The 17,859-nt window shown below is 35.4% G+C and overlaps 1 protein-coding gene across 11 annotated transcripts in view; it reads left to right on the top strand.

Annotated features, from left to right (window-relative positions):
* PHF21A (PHD finger protein 21A) overlaps window positions 1-17,859 on the top strand; it is a 162,699-nt gene that overhangs the window by 1,114 nt on the left and 143,726 nt on the right. Inside the window, exon 1 of one of the 11 annotated variants that reach the window (XM_014543327.1) lies at window positions 1,129-1,180. The exons of 6 other annotated variants lie outside the window; for them this stretch is intronic. The gene's annotated coding sequence lies outside the window, so the exon portion shown is untranslated. Of the gene's footprint in view, window positions 1-1,128; window positions 1,181-3,981; window positions 4,006-7,569; window positions 7,697-17,859 lie in introns of those variants that run through there. 4 more of the 11 variants (XM_014543321.1, XM_014543322.1, XM_014543326.1 and 1 more) reach the window with 4 other exon arrangements.

Here is a 17,859-nt window from a genome sequence, read left to right as displayed (position 1 = left end):
CCCCCGCCCGCGCCCCCGCCGGGGGGGAGGGGCGCGCGGAGTGGGACTCTTTCCGTTTGGTCCAGCCCCGCCGTGCACGCAGTTCCCAACACTTCTCGTCATCCTCTCTTTGGTCTCTTTATTCTGCTGAGCGGTGCTGTTAGGATTTCTTTTTTTCCCCCTGACCGCGCTCGCGATGGTGGGTAGCAGCAAGGTGGCCCCGGCAGGGGAGGGGTGGATGTCGAGATTTGGGCACCCGGGGAAGAATGTCTCCTTTCAACTTTGTCGGTGGCTCGCACCCCCGGAGAAGGCCACACGCCGGTGGTGGGGTGCAGCTGTGCCGAGAGTGATTTCTAAGTAGTTGAGTTGTGGCGATCAGGGGATGACTGCTGATGGTAGGCAGGTTTTGTTTTCATTGATGAATCTGGTGTCATCATATTCCGGTCATCTGTGGAAATATTCTTTGTTTAGGTCTTGAAGTGGAGGGTCTCACTCTGCACGTCCACATTGTGTCGTTTTTAAATGATGTCTTTGCATGGATGGCTCTCCAGAATCTCAGATGGGAGTGAAGGTCCGGGCCTGTGTGGGCCTCGGCACTGGCCTTGACAGTGAACTTTGTGGCTGTGTTTTGGATTTCAAAGATTTGCCCCATCGCCGGGGAGCGAGCTGTTTCATTTTTTAATAGTAGGTGTTAGGAATGTGGATGCTTTAGCTGGGGACTTTAGAGAAGGAAGAGCATTTGTATATTAATAATTGATAGCTGAATATTAGAATCAGATTAATTTGGACTGGTGAAAGTTTTTTTTTTTAAAGCAGTGTGTGCACTCTAGGAAGGAAGCCTTTTCACAGGCACACTTTATAGGGGTTCTTTAGGGCAGAGAGCCGGAATATCTCCTTTTATAGAGGATTCTCATCAACATCTGCAGTTTCATTGAGGGCCTGGTAAAGAAACTGAAATTGGGGCTTAGACCTAAGTGTACTTTTTAGTGTTTATGTTGTTTGTTTACATTTGGTATTCACTCATGTTTGGGCAGTAGACATAAATAGGTCAGCTTTTCGTTTGGTTTTGAAGACTAGCCCCTTCCCCCCACCCTCACCCCCCCCTTTTTTTTTTAAAGTTTCACAATTTACTTGGTTTCACGGTTTTGTAGGAAACTGTTACTCCATTTTTATTGGAAATACTATTTTCATTTTCATTTTGGTAAGTGCCTGCCTATTCTCTCTTTCTGTCTCCACTTGTATATGGGGTCTACATCATGGGCTTAATTAAAATGAGCTATAGGGGCTATTTAAAATGAAGAATGAATTTTAAAATCTCAGGAATAGCTTTTGATGGCAAAGAGGATGTTTTTATGTGTAGTTCCTCATGTTTGTAAAAAAATATGTCTGTACTTAAAACTTCTGTAGTGGTACAACTATCCTCAAGTGAAGAGCATAGTAGTAGTGCAGAAAATTCTCAAAACACAAACTTCTGGCTAACATGTTAAAAATATTCCAGGTGCTTTTCTTTATGTCAGACTTTTGCTTTTGTTAATATAATAGTATTTCCAATATGACTGGCATTGCTTGCCTGGCCATAATAGTCTTTTGCTTGAGTGCTTTTGATGGGTTTTAAATAGTTTTTAGGTAATTTTACAAGCTTTCTTTAAGCATTTTGCACGTTGGACTTAGGCAGGTCTTTATGGATCTGGAATCGTAATAGGTTAAAGAGACTTATACCCTATGCCAGATTTTATTTTTAAGAGTTAAAGTGATGGATGGGGCCCTATTTCTTTTAGTTTTGAAGGGTCCATCCTTTTTCCTATTCAATCTTCTGGAAGGAGTTGCCTCAGATATATTCTTCTCCTGCTTACATGAAGAGCTCTAAATGCTATCCAGCAGGAGGTGCTACAGCAAGATAAAGCAACTCTGAATTTTGAGGGTCTTGGTACTTATTATAGCTCTTCGTAGCTTCAACTAAGCAACAGGATTAACACCCTAAAGTTCCAGAAAGATTTTGAGTAAGTTCACTAAAAAAAAAAATTCCATTAATAAATTACATATGCTATTTAAAACTGAACTCTTTGACTGCTTTTTACTTGCTTACGATATTACACAAAGTAGACTTATTGTGGATATCTTAAGGATGCTGCGCCTAGTTACAGAATGCTGTTGGAATTATTTTGAAGAGGAATTAGTCTTGTATTATGTACAATGGCTATAAACAAAAGTAGTTGGTATGAATTGGGACATTTTGTGATCATCCTTATAATATTAATACAAGTAGTACCTGAGATTTTGCAAGAGTTACTTGAGATTTTGGAAAGGGAGATACTGTATGGAGAAAATTTTATACTTTCTGTGTTTATTTTTTTCTCAAATCTATGGACAGTTATCCTAATAGGTAAATTCTTAGGTAATAGGCTTTATAAATACATATGGTTGATGTATTTGAACTGGCCTCCAAAGACTGAGATTCTTGAAATATAAGTACAATTATATCTGTGGGTATAGATCATTGCTGATGATATGTCCATTAGTAACACTTAACAATAACTCCATAGAGATAAAAGTAGTTTCATAGCATTTATAGCACATGGTCATTTGAAACTCTTGTTAGTATTAGGTGAACTGATTTATCTCTGGAAATATCATCCTACTTGGTGGCTTGTAAAGTTTTATGTCAAAGTTTAAAAACTTAAGAATGTATAGAAAATTTGATAAACCTGCTTTGAGTTTTGTCTGTTTTCCAGGCATAATGCTGTACTTTTTTCTAAGTAAGATCAAATGAGATAATACATGCGAGCGTTCTTTGTAAATTGTCAGAAGCCATGCAGATGTTAAGTTGTTGAGATAGGTTACTAATTAATGCATGGACAGAAGCTTCTGTCTTTAAAATGTTAACTTTCTCCATATCATTTGGGAAATGAGTGCATTAAAAGTGCACCCCAAACACCTTATGATTTTTTAAAAAAAATACTGCTGTGGTTACCAAAAAGCTCTTTGTTACAGTTTTGAAGCTTTGTTTAAAAAATGCTGCCAAGGCAGTTTCTCGTAATTCAAGAAAAAGATCATTTTCCTTTTGTAGATCTTGTGAAATGTGTATCCCCTATTAAAGTTTTTCTTCATTTCTCCATTGATACGATAGTAGTTGATTTTAGTGAATATTTAAATTCTCAATTCTTTTGTAGACTCTTATTAACACACAGAGTAACAGATGTCATGCTTGAGGTTTTGATTGATTCTGCTAACTTTGGGAAAAATTCTTACTAAATCTTTTAAACTTGTTTCAAAGTGTAAAAGATGTGTACTTGTGTGCATTAGTATTAGGTACATGTGTATATCTCTTTTTTTGGAGGGATGCATGAGGAAATGACTACTCAAATCTAGAGGAGTACACTGAAGTATTTCTGTGTAAAAATAACACAAAAATTTAACACTCAGAGCCTAAGCTGTGGCTTTCTTAATAGCGTGTTCACAAATTTTGACCAAAATAAAATAAAATGTAGATAATTAGAAGTCCCTGTGTTTATGAGCATATCTTAAATTTTAGAAGTGACTGTTCTTTATGAAATAACCCCAATTAGTAATTAAATATAGAAACTTGCTTCTGTGAATAGTGAGAAAAACATTTAACTGTTTTGATAAAAATGAAACTGCTCAGGGTAATATTAACTTTTCCATCCCACAGACAGTGAATACTTAAAGCTTTTCTTGAAATACTGAAGTTAAGGTTATATTAATGCGCTTTTAAATTTTGTATCCTTAGTATCTTACTGCCGAAGGCTTTTGTATTTAATTACTATTCAAAGGGAGAAAAGGAAGAGATTAAAGTTTTAGGTCTCTAACCTTTGACAGAATTCCTTTATATCTATATTCAGAGCTCATTTCTTGAAACATGTTTGAATCTTCATATTAATCTGTGCTGGGAAATATTAATGATTTATGTTAACTTTTCCAGAACTTTTGTACATGGGCTTTTTTTGTAGACTCCTAAGTATTCTTAAGCAGCATAGCAAAATATTCTGATCACTTTAACTTTACCAGGTGTGTATTTTTGCTGCTTTGAGATTTTTTTAAAAAAGAGGTAATTTGTTAAAACTGCTTCAAATTTATTATAGGTAATTATTTGTTAAATAGTATATGCTTTTTTCTTTATGTGTTTGTGTATATATGTGGCTATATAATTTTATAGGCTTTCATATAATTCTTATATATTAAATTTTTGAACAGTTATCTTTTGTAAGAATGTTGAAATAGACTTGTAAAAATAATTTTCATATTACTTGTCTATCAATTCAGTCTTAAACTGGAGTGGTGGTGAGCTCTTCCCTTTTAGAGCTAAAATGTGAGGTTCAGTCATCCTTTGGGTTTTTCTAAAGCAACTTTCTTACCCTAGTCATTTGTTGGGAAGTTTGAATACCCCTCCATTTCTCTCTCCCTCCAATACACTGCAAGCCCCCCTCCCCCCCTTCAAAAAATTGTGAGCAGGTCTCATTGAAGGAAACTATTTTTTTTCCTATATTTTGGAATCATCTACGGAAGTGTTCTTCTGCCTTTTTAAGTAGACAAAAAAGTGAACCGGTAATGTGGAGATAGGAGTTGGGGCCTAACAGGTTGGTGATCTAGGCTTTGACTCTGGTTGTGGGCCTTGGGGAGAAAAATAACTTAAACACAGAAGCCAAAAAGATGGTTTTTGTTTTATTGTTTTGGCTGCATTGAGAATACAAACTGTCAGTACTTGAGGAGAAGGAGCAGCAGAAAGGAATTGATTTTTTCCTGCTGCAGATCCAAGTATTGTTAACCATGTGCATTTCTAAGGCAGCATACTTACAAATCAAACAGTAGTTGATTTTTTCACTCAATTAACAGTTAGAACCCTAAACTGTTTTTTTATTTTAAATAAGTACCAAAAACTTCAGAGTAATGACAATAATTTCCTGATAAAAGTGGGTGATAGTAACCATGGCAACTGCTATCTCTGGCCTTATGGACAGTATGTTGTATTGATGAAGCTTCAGATCCTGTTGTAGCCTGTCACTTTTATGGTGAAATGTAGTAGCATGTGTTGCAGGTGATTTTTAGCTGGATTGTGTTAAATTTGTTTGCCAGCTTATCTTTTCTTGTTAGGAATTTCTTGGATTGTATTCCATAGCATGTTTGTGAAGGTGCTGTTGCCTGAAAATAACCCACCACCTGTGTTAGGCCTCCTGATGCAGATTGCACTTAGTTCTTTCCCAGCCTCCTCCTTCAGTCTTGCAAAACATAGGGGTGAATGTAGAATCTGAATAAACCTAGATTGCAGCTCCAAGTTATCTGCTTGGGGTTGGACATGTTATTGATAGTTTTAATGAAAATCTTTGTGTTTTTAGAAGAGGTCAGTGGCTGAGAGAAATGGGTTTGTAGTTGGAATATATTTTCCTAAGTGTTCTTTCCAGAAATAGGTGTGTGTGTGTGTGTGTGTGTGTGTGTGCGTGCGTGCGTGTGTGTGTGTGAGAGAGAGAGAGAGAGAGAAAGAGAGAGAGAGAGAAGGGTGAAAGTTGAGGGAGTAAATTTTGAGTAAGGACTTGACAAGTGAGGAACTTACTGTTTTTTTTTTGGTGTGTCTGATGATGTTATGTGTATGTATTACTGTAAGCATAGTAATACATACATATAACTGCTATCCTAGTGGACAGTATTAGAGTGTATGGGAAATTTTTTCTTATAAGACTTTTAAGGAAAATTATTTATAAAACCTAACTTGAAAGACTGTTAAGAGGAAACCTGGTAAAACAATTAAAACTCTTTTATTTTGGGAGTGGGATAGAAAGCTTAAAAACTGATCCAAGGAAACCTTGAGAAAATTGTTTCACAAATTATGTATTTAAATACAATTTTAAAATTATATCAAACTTTCTGCGTTTTAAGCATTCCTTTTATGTACTTATCCTGTTTAAGGTTTTTCTAATGTGAAAATGTTGAGTTAAATATAAATTGATACTTTTTTAATTATGTGCTAAAGAAACAGTGCCAGAGTAGAGAACAAACAAATGAGATCTGAATTTGACCATAATAATAAGACCTAGTCAAATTGTGCTAGATAGTTAAGATTTCGTTGAAACTTAACTGTGGTAGAGTGAAGTGGTTTACTTACTACAAGTCCCAGGATGCATTGTGATTTTTTGCTTAACTCCAGATTAGAGTGTTGCATGCTGGGACCTGTAGTTGATTTAAACAGCACAGGGAACCCTTCCCTCTTGTCTACTCCATTTTATACATAGCTTCCCAAGCTTCTAAGAACTTTCTGCTAAGTAAAGTTTGATTGCTAATATCATGATTATGATGCTGCTGATATCCTAAAGTGAGTCTTCAGAAACATCCTAGTGTTTTAGTTTACCTTAGATTAGTTGGTTGTTTTTATTAGCTACTATAAGATTTGTATGTAAAATAACAGATATATATGTATGTGTATATATATTCAAAACTTGACTTAGCAATTATAAATTGTTTTTGTCTATGATGATATTGGTCTCTCTATAATTATAGCATTACGAATGATAGTATGGGCATTAGAAGTCTATAGTTAGTTGTAGGGCCTGATATGTATATGCTGTTCTCTTTTTTTTCGCATGGGGTCAGTTACTAGGTAAAGTTGGATGGAAGCGTTTGTTTTTGTGTGTGTGTGTCAGTATTTACGTGCAGAGTTTTTTTATTCTTCTGTAATAATTGTCAGCATCTTGAAGCACAGTATTCTTTAAATAGAAGACAGAGTCCTGAAAAGGAATGTGGTTTTAGTGTAAACTTAACACTCAAAGCTATAGTGTGAAAGGTAGAAAAAATGTAAAGTTTCTTTAATAATTTGCTTATATTATCATTTATAAAATTAAAATTTCTGTTGTTCTGAGAGTTCTAATACTTTAATATCAGAGTGTTGTTGTAGGGATTAAATGTTAAAATCTGTGAAACTGCTTAGCACAATGCCTGGCACATAATAAAGGCTCAGTAAATGTTTAGAATTAGCAGCAGCAGCAGTAGCACTGGTTATTGCTATTTAAAAAAAATACCATGCTTTACATTTTTCTTCTGTTTTGTATTATTCGATCGGAAGCCCAGGCTGTTCTAACAAGACCTTGAGATTTTTGGGCTATGGTAATGATGTGGCAATTTCTTAGAATTTTTTGCTGTAAATAAAATGTCTTTGCACCTTAATTTCTCCCAATGTGATATATGCCCAAAGTAGACAACCAACCAGTAGTAGCAGCATTTTAACCAGGTTCAATTCTGCCTACTTAGTACTTGTTGCCACTGTACCACAGCCTTTGATTGACTTTGGAAAGTTTAGACAATAATGAAAATTTCTTTATTCGTAATGTTTGCACTGGTAGAATATCCAAACTAATTGATTAATGAAAATAAGATGCTGCAAAAATGTTCTTCATATCACAGTATGTATAATCTTGGAAAAATTCTGTTGCATTTAGAGGCATGAACCAATCTATCACCACAATTCACAGTGTTACGGGATTGACGTAATCGAGGCCAGTGAGCAGCCCCAGAAAGAAAATGTAGTTTCAAGTATGTGGGTTGTACTTGAAATGTTAGGTTAAAAAAAATTGTATGTCTCTATATTCTTTTTCTCTTTCAGGCTGCTCTGACTTCTTTTAGGCTCTTGAATTTGTAGGGTATTTTTATCTGCATGGATGGTCCCTTTTTGGTTTTTGAGAAGAGAAAGGGACACCTGGGAATATTGAAAAAAGTAAGCATAAGTTGTATGTGCCTTAGTTGGAGTGTATGCAGAATCAGGGAAATGCCTTTCTTACCTGTTTGGCTAATATCTACTCCAGCTTTTTCCCTTGTGCAGAGTTCCCGGAATATTATTGCTGAGAGCTGCTGTATTCATTTTAGAAAACTCTGCCTTTTGTAGTAATCATTTAAGTACTTGTTTACATAACAAACCAAACCACTATAATAACACTAACCTTTTCCTCCCACATAAATATGAACTGAAATTTGTTAATATTTGTATACTAGACATTATATAGATTTTTTTAGATGTGTCAGAATTTATAGAATCTGGTCTGATATGCAAGTCACATTATAAATGGTTCAATTTATTTTATAGTAACTTGTCTTTTCAGGACCTAATATTAAAATGAAATAAATTCAGTCATTACAAAGAGGTTAAATACAATGGGCTAAATATAAGGGGAAAGTGGTCTCTGGTATTAATTGGCCACTGCAGGAAATATCAGGTTTGGGTGAATTCTCTTTATCTACATTTTATAGTTACATATACTTGTGAAATTCCTGAAATACTAAAGTTGGAAATAAAGAAAGGAAATGAGAGTACAACTGACAGACATGTAATTCCCTGTAGAGTCCTCTGACACGCCTAAATTACTGAGCACAATTTTCTGTCTTTTTAAAAAATGAAATGTCCCAGGCCAGTGTAGTGTAACAGTTGTGGTGATGTCAGAAGACCAGGCCTGTCACTAGCTGTGCACTCTTGGGAAATTCAGCCTGGCTGGGATTTAGTTTTCTCAGTGGTAAAATGGGCATAATGATAAAAGCCTGCTTCACTATGCTGTTAAAAGGATTAGATGAGGTAATACTCATGAATGTACTTTATAGACTAGAGTAGTATATATAAATGGAGTTGTTAATTCACTAACAGATGGCTGGATTTTAAGATATTTGTTCATGCCATGTTAATGTTAATATTTTTAAAAATTTAAATGTATGAGTTAGAAACATAATTGGTGATCTGAACCCCGCCTATACACACACACCACCACTATGGCCAGGAGACAAGTTCTTAACATATTTACAGGGTAGTTCTTAACAGTATGTGCTGACTCGTTTGTGTGTGTGTGTGTGCGTGTGTGTGCGTGTGTGTACACACAAATATAACTGTACTGGTGTGTTGTAATGAAAAGTTTTAATTACATGCATGCTGAAAAACATTTTTATGTTAATAAATAATCTTACACAAATATGTATATTTGTTCTTAGAGAAATGGTGTAGCTATAAGACTTCAAATGTTTGGCAAGTTGTGAACAGTTTTCATACTTTAGAATTACCTGTTGTTATGATATTAATAATAATATTATGTTAACATTTACTGTGCTAATGTTATGTATTGTGCTAATAAGCCTTTTTACATATAGGATCTCACTTAATTTTAGTCCTCACAGCAATATTCTGAGGACTTACTAGTATTACCCTACCCCCATTTTACAGATGAGGAAATAAAGGCTTCCCTGGAATTATGTAGGTAGCAAATGATACAGTCTAAATTCAAGCCCAAGTTTGATTCCAGAGCCTCTCCTAAGTCATAATGCTATACTAAACTATGTAATTCCCACAGAAAGTGAATTACTAAAGAAGTTTTCCGCTTACTGAAATGGCCATAGCAAAGGAGTGCCACTTTAGAATGTTTCATGTTGATTTGGTTTGGGTTAGGAAAATAATATGCATTGGAATGGAATTGAAATGAAGGCATTTGGGATATGCACATCACCAAGCACAGTGCCTAGCAGGGATGGGGCCTACTGTCTAGTTCTTCTTCTTCTTCTTTTTTAATCCTCACCTGAGGATATGTTTTTATTGATTTTAGAGAGAGAGGAAGGAAGGAAGGGAAGGGGAAACAGACAGACAGACATCAACCAATGTCAAACCTGAAACCTAACGTGCCCTGACTGGGAATCAAACCCGAAACCTTTTGGTGTACTAGATGACGCTGCAACCAAGTGAGCCACCCGGTCAGGGCTACTATCTACTTCTTAAAGGTTGGAAGTTGAGCACTTTAGCAGGGTAGGTTATTTTGTACATTTTCATAGTAGATGCAAATATGTAGTTTACATTTGCTATTTCAATTAGTGTTTTGTAACTATCAACATTTTAGAGGATTTGATAATAAGTATATCCTTTTAAGAAATATTATAAATTACTTTCAGAGTTATGAAAGTAATTCTAGCAATATAGATATATATAACGTAGAAAATTAAAGTTATCCCATTCTCATTCTTCTTTTAAATTTTCCTGTGCATTTCAATATGTGCATTTAAAATAATATATATTTTAAAAAATAAATAGAATTATACCATAATACTTGAAATCTGCTTTTTACACATGGCTATTTTTAAAACTTGCTATTTTTGAAAATAAGGCACAGGTAGGAAGTTGGAGTGGAGTTGGAAGGAGAGAGGTGGGTAAGATTCATAAATTAAGATTATAAACCTACACGGACACAGACAGTAATGTGGTGAAGGCCAGGGGTGAGGGGTGAGGGGAAGGAGAATATCTGTAATAGTGTTAATGCTAAAAAAAGATGATAAACCTAATGCCCTAGGTCTAGGATGATTATTACCTATGGACAAAAATCATTTTGAGTACTTTTTATTTGTGCCTAATGCCTTAGAGATGATCATTATTATTTTTAAAACTTAAAAAAATGTTAACCAATTTAAAATGACAACATTGTTTTCTGTCCTACACAAGTAATTTAGGAGGCATCATTTTCAGAATTAAATTCTACTAGGTTATTTTGGTAGCTAGTTATGAAGAGATGTGGTTTCAGATAAATTTTTTTTTTAACTGGTAGTCTCTCTTCTGGGTTGTTAGGAGTCATTAATTCAATATTTATAAAGTAAAATAGGGTTTTAAAACTAAGAAAACACTTGTAATGTTTTGAATAATAGAAACTCAAACCAGTACTGCTTAATCAGCATACAGATACCCTGCATAGGAATTAGGCCTGGTACTCACATCTTAATGTGTTAACGTTGGCTGACCTCACCCCCACCCCTATCCTTACTCAACCATCATCAAATGCTATACTGGTAAACCAACATTTTATTTATTTTTTAAAAATATATTTTTATTGATTTTTCTTTTTAGAGAGGAAGGGAGAGGGATAGAGAGATAGAAACATCAATGATGAGAGAGAATCATTGATTGGCTGCAGGCTCCCTACTGGGGATTGAGCCCCCAACCCAGGCATGTGCCCTTGGCTGGAATAGAACCGGGGACCCTTCAGTCCGCAGGCTGACGCTTTATCTACTGAGCCAAACCGACTAGGGCTAAACCAGCATTTTAAAAAGCAGTTTTTTAAAAAACAAAACAAGGTAAATTAATTGGATGTGCCAGTAATTTATCGAGTGCCAGTGATTTTTTTTCTGGCATTATATACAAAAGACACACTCAAGGCCTTATTTAACTACATTAAATATAATCTCCTGATTCTGGCTTTGAGAGTTTTAACTTGTTAGTAAGGTTATTATAATTTACCTTTATAATTTTTAAATTAAATTTATTTCATAGGTAATAAGTTTTTTATTATAGAAGTTTTTGTTTGTTTGTTTTTTAAAAAAGGTCTTTCTAATACTAGAAATGCACTCTCTGTATCAATGGTGCTTTATGCTTCTTTAGACCTAAATTCAGTTAAAGTGCTAAAGCCTGTCCTTGAAATTCTAAGAATGGAGTCTGATAGGGCATAGCAGTTTATTTAAACTATAGTATAGCCAAAGTTTTAAGCCAAATTAAGAGTATTTCTCATTGATAGCATTCATATGTATTTGTCATTTTGTGTGGCTCAGACCATGCCATAGGCCTACAGTATTTTATTATTTCTTGTAATAGTCTTATAAGTGTGTATAAAGGGCTCAAACAATTGATATCATGGATAGCAAAACTGAGGCCAAGACAAGAATTAGAGTAAGTTAGTGTCAGAGCCTAATTTTCCTGACTCTTATCTTAGTTTCGGGCTTCTTAATCTGTAGTCTCCAAACTTTTAAAAATTATGGCCAGTGAAATGTGTATTTATATATAATTTTCTGAACCTAGTATTTTATGTATGTTATAAAATGCACAGAAAATGTGAAATTTAAAAAAGGATGAGATTTAAAAATGTAAGTTGTGATAATTTTTTCCCATGGCTGCCATCCTTCCCCAGGGTGGGACTAGTGCTCTGGATAGGCCATTCTCCTACAGAAGAGGAAGCCATAGGGACATCTGGAGGACAGTTGGTATAAGGTGTGGGGCTTTTAAGTTGGAGTGATCTTTTGCAGCTTTTTAATTTTAAAGATACAGCCTTCCTTTCTGAGAAAGGCTGGATGATGGAGAGTAAAGGCCTTGAGAGAGGTGAGCTTAAAAGACAGAAATATAAGCCTTATTTGTTTCCTTCAGAGTTGACCAAAGGGAAAAGGCTGCCTACCCTGACAGCTCCTACTCCCACTATGGAGTGCCTTTTCTGTTGTTGTTAGGCAGTTTATAGAATGCAGGATAGCTTGGTAAGCGTCTTCTCTGTGCCTGATATGACGTAACATTGTGGAGTATGCAGCATGCATGTTAAATACAACTGGTTGTATTTGGCTTTTTGCTGCAGCGTTTTTTGAGGATGCCTTAAAAAGCAATTACCACTAGATAGAGTTGGATATGTGAAAATTATTGAAAGCATCATTTCATGGAGACCAAACTTTGTAACTTAAATTATTCTATTTCGTATTTGTTTACTTTTCTTCCTTCCCCCTCCCCCCAGCCCTTCAGTACCTCAGAGCAAAGAATTCTTTTTCTGAAAGGAACAGATGCTGCTAACTTATCAGGACCCAATACTAAAAAGCCTACAAAAATCTTTGTGCTGCCTATTTTCTTTATTTCATCTATATGCAAAGCATATTGTAATTATTGCTGTTAGAGGGTTTTAAGCTGATGGTTTCTCCCCACCCATTTTGTGCTCAGGGGAGACAGATTAGGAAAGCCAAATGGACAAGTTGGTATAAAGAAATAATGACCACTGAAATAAAACAGTAGTTCAAATAATAAGCAAACCAGATACAAATGTAGAATGAAAATATCTTTTAGTAAAATGTTAGCATGCTGTACTTGGAACAGATGCCACATTAATTCAAAAGAGAGCCCAGAAAATGTGGCAACTTTACGATGTCAATGGAGGGAGCTGTAATAGTTCCTGTTCTCATTGTGTCAGGTTCTCAGTACCTCCAGGTCCAGTCCTGTCCTAGATACTTGTTTTCTATGCATGTTACATATTAATATACAAATATTAAGTCCATGCATAATATTTTGTTTATGTAATTAAACACATTGTCATATTTATAGACATTAGGGTAAAAAGCCCAATAACTTAATAATGTAAGAGTAATGATTCTTGTGATAAATATGCATATCAAGATATGTAGAATTGGAGGCAAAAAGTGGGCTTTTCTCTGCACCCTTGAAGGGACATTTATGATAATGAGCTAGTCTAAGAATTGAGTCTTTCAAAGAGGCCTAGTGGGTTTTGAATGTAGAATTTGGACAAGTTGCAAAACTATGGGAATTTTGCATTTTTTTCTCATTTAAATTTTGTAGTTATCATTGGACATTTGTTATGATTTTTAAGTAGCTTTGATTCATTCATTCCTTTTGTGGTATTTTTTTTCGTGTTGGAAAGGAGAGAAAGGGTACTATATACACTTGGATACTTCCAGAGTGACATTTATTTTATAGAAGATTGCGCTGGGACATCACTGAATTGCCCGTATCTTTCATTGCATGGTTGGTGTGGGTCTGAGTGTAGAGAGAGATGGGCTGGGGGCTCTTAACCAGATTTACAGTGTGTGACTTCCTGAACAGTGTAGTGATCTAATCACCGGGGGCATATCCTGTAAAGAAGTCTGGTGCGCATTCTTAGAAAAGCGCTACCGTTTTCTCTCAATTAGTCAAAGTACAAAGGCTTATAATTTAGTAATATTGTTTAAAAGGTTAAAAGTTCTGATTTCTTGCAACTCAAGTGAAGGGAAAGTTTTAGCATGGCAGTGGTTGAGAGTACCAGAGCTGGAGCTGGAGCTGGAGCTGGAGCCAGTCTGCATTGGCTCAGATCCTGGCATGCCCTGTATTAGCTCTTGTGACTATGGCTAAATCACTTCACCCTCTGTGCCTCTGTCTCCGTTTCTTCATCTGTAGAATATGAATAAATAATAGTACCCTGCTGAGGTTGTTATGAGGAATAAATGAGTTAATGTTTTAACAATTAGAAGTGCCCAACACCTAATAAGTGCCAAATAAATGGTAGCTATTATTTGGTATTATTACTTACCTTTAATTCTGGACTCCTTTCTTCTCTTCTCAAGGCTTGAGACTGATGTTGGATAGTGGAGCAAAAGCCTTAGCTTTGGGGCCTGACCTCTGGATTGGAATATCGGTACAACCACTTAAGTTGAGTGTGTGACCTTGGACTAATTATTTAAGCTCCTTTCAAAAAAGATTTCTCCCATTCATGTTGTGTACCAAGCATTGTGCTGTTCACTTTCTATGATATAGGGATGATGATATCAACCTCCTTGGATTGATGTGAAGATAAAATGGAGAAATCTTAAGTCATTTGATAAGCGATAACTGCTGTTATCATTGTTAGTGTTACAGTCCCACTAAAAGTTTATGGGAAAACAGTAAATATGGGAACAGCTTAGCTGGAAAGGAGAGTATTTTCCTGAAATGTCATAGTGAGAAAATGTGTGGATGGGAAAGTGTATCTAATGAATCTTTGTTTGTGAATACCTCCAAGAGAAATAGAAAATAAGTGGGAATATGTTAGATTTAACAGGGACTTTAAAAAGTATTTCAGGGCACTTTATATTTATTAAAACCCTAGTGATACAAGCTTTTCATATACCAAAATATTGGTGCAGCTTACAATAGGTGACTTAGCGTCAAGGTAGTAAGTAGTAGACTAGTCATTGTAACTCAAAAGTCCAAAATACTAATTAACTAGTCAGTGCATTGGGTCTACTGCTCAGGACAAATTGTATCTGTGTGTGGTTAACCCTTGAGAGCACATGCTTGGATGTAATAACTAATGGAAACAATTATAGAACCCCAGACATACAAAAGTGGCACAAAAATGCTTTCTGGTAATGATGAATACAGTTTTATTTGCCTTTTGATTTGGGGTATTTTGACTTTGTGAAATTTCCTTTCATCTGGTGCCTGGCCTTTTTTTTTATGGCAATTGCTATTTTCTTTATATTTAATTGTCATGTGTTACCTATACTGAGTCTAGACCAGGGGTGGGCAAACTTTTTGACTTGAAGGCCACAATGGGTTCTTAAACTGGACCGGAGGGCCGGAACAAAAGCATGGATGGAGTGTTTGTGTGAACTAATATAAATTCAAAGTAAACATCATTACATAAAAGGGTACGGTCTTTTTTTTTTTTTTAGTTTTATTTATTTCAAACGGGCCGGATCCGGGCCGTAGTTTGCCCACGGCTGATCTAGACACTGGGCCTGAGAACAAGTTGATTGTGATAAAAACCACCCTTTAAGTCGCTGCCTTACAGTGATCTCAGCATTAAGATTGGGGGTTTTTTTGCTAAGAAATTTGTGTTTTTAATATATGGATTAGTATGTTTATATGTATATGAGTGTGTATGTGTATCTATCTATCTGGTAAGTAAAACCAGTAATTGAGGAGAGGGGAATGATCATTAAGTGTGAAGCAGAATTACTTTGATTCTTTCACTACTAATTTGGATCTGAAACTTTTTTGACCTTTGTATAGTTATTTTTTTTCTGGGATTCAACAAATGTGTTTGTAATAGCATCCCAAAACATCCCGAATATGCTATATATTATCACTGGTGAGCATTTGAGTTAAAGTAGAACACAGTTGACCCTTGACCAACATGGTTGGAACATGTGCGGATTCTTTTCTCTTCCCTATATAAGTTGATCTGCACAGTTCAAACCCATATTGTTCAAGGGTATATTGTAATAACTTCCCTTAACTTTTTCTTCTCATTTACCCAACTGCATCATTTGATAAAGGTCTTGTAAGTGGATAGAAGTATTTACTATATTTTGTTTTGTCTGTGTTCCTCTCTGAGTAGAAATTCCAACAGGTTTGTTTTGATAAAGTGCTGTACTTTAGCTCAACATATATTTTTAAAATTAAGCAATTTTATAGCAGGCTGTATAGTTTTCTTTCAGTTAAAAAATTATAATGTTACTTTACAATAGCTAGAGTGGTCAGTAAGTAAAGCTTTGCAGCTTTAGAATTAGCATAGCTTATGTACAGTATTAAGTTTTCTTCAGCCTGAATGCAGAGCCTGTAAAAATTGCTTCTCTTGGGTAAATGGAATTGTAAAAGGTTTAAAAGTTATTTCATTTTAATAAATATAGAAGTTAGAAATAGACTCTGGGGTCTTTGGGATTGATTTAAATAATTATACTATTTTGAAAATCAGTTTGCCCCTGCCTAATTTGTAAAAGGTGGGGCTGCCTATGACAGGGCTGAGCTCCTGGGACACTTACTTGTGCGGGAACTGTCTGGTTTGGCGGTACTTGAGCTACTTTATAGAGAAATACTACCATCCATTGTGCACACTCCTCCGCTGCCTTTCCTCTTTCTCTCTTCCTTACTATCTCTTTGCTGTCTCTTCTCTGTCTATCCATCCCCAATGTGCTGCTGTTCATCACTTCCTCCAAAGCCACCACCATCCTATTCTATTTTTCTTAAAAATAAAACAAAACACCACAATTATTAGTTTTTAAACAGAGAGCTGTTATTAAGACCTTAAGGCTTTAATAGTTTGTGTACCTCCTCATTTTGGGCCCTCGGCCAGGAATTGGATAATGGATAGCTTAAAATCACTTGTGAAGTAACTGAGTGTGAAACATTGTATAGCTGGGCTAAGGGAGAGAACAGAAAAAGACCTTTTTACCTCAGAAGTTGCTGTATGTCTGATAGTGGGGAGGTAGGGGCATAGTGTGGGAAGGAGCAGCCTTGTTACTGACCTAAGATAAGGGAAATGGGAAGCATTAATGTATTCGATTGCCCTCTGTAGTCCTGTGGATCTATCGGAAAAGAAATTGGAAATGTTGATGTTGCTGATTCTGAAATTATTTTGATTTAGTAATTGAGAGGGCTAATATAATTTCTTTTAGTTTGTAAAATACAAAATATGACTATGATGCATAGTTATTATGTGTTGATTGTTTACATTTCATTAGTTAGTAGTTGCAAAATGGCAGACCCTTTACAGATTTCTCCAAGTGGTTTTGAATTGTTAACTGAATTGTTTTGGTAAGAAAACTAAAACTTTGAAATTAGCTGTAGTTAGATGTTAAGTTAGTGGCTATGTTGGATTTAAATTTAGTAGCTTCTAAAGGTCTATACCAGGCATTTCATTCATTATTTAATTCTATACATAGAGACAACAGCCTTAACTTAATCTGTAGGATTTTTAAAATTTATTTTTTTGGAAATGTAAAAACATACACAGAAGTAGAGTGAATAATATTAACAGACCCCACCTGTCTGTTACCCAAGTCCAGCAATTATTAGCATTCTGCCAGTCTTACAGTGTGTAAAATGTATCAAGTTACGTAACTTTATTTTTAAAATACGCAATACAGATAGATACATTGATGTACTCAAAGTTTGTGTGAGAATGTTAACTCTTTTCATACATTGTAAATTTAATACTGTTAGTCACCTTTTGGTGGGGGGGATGAAAACAAAGGTTTTATCACAGCATTACCAAAGGCTAAATGTGTCAAATTGAACCCTGTTAGTCCCTATAATTGGAGGCCCCCAAACAAATCTGCTCCATTTTCCCTAATGTGGAGAAATTTAAAAGATTGTAAGGAAACTCTTACAATGAGAACCATGGCCAGCAGTTACTTGGGGTAATAATCAGGTTGGTTTGTTAGTCACCTTTTAGGATAATAGTGAATTCATTTGTCTTTTAACTTATTAAAGATGTCTGAGCCACCACTAACTTAATGGAGAACCACATCTGCTATAAAGATTTTAGTTTTCTTACCTCTTACAAATCACATTTTATTTTATATACACTTGCCTATCCGCAACTTTTTATGGGCCACCAATAATGGTCATTTCTAGAATATCTAGGGCAG

The sequence above is a fragment of the Myotis brandtii genome, unplaced genomic scaffold, assembly GCF_000412655.1.
Source record: "Myotis brandtii unplaced genomic scaffold, ASM41265v1 scaffold324, whole genome shotgun sequence".
Taxonomy (NCBI): domain Eukaryota; kingdom Metazoa; phylum Chordata; class Mammalia; order Chiroptera; family Vespertilionidae; genus Myotis; species Myotis brandtii.
The sequence above is the reverse complement of the archived record's forward strand: the minus strand, read 5'-3'. Positions and strand labels throughout refer to the sequence as shown.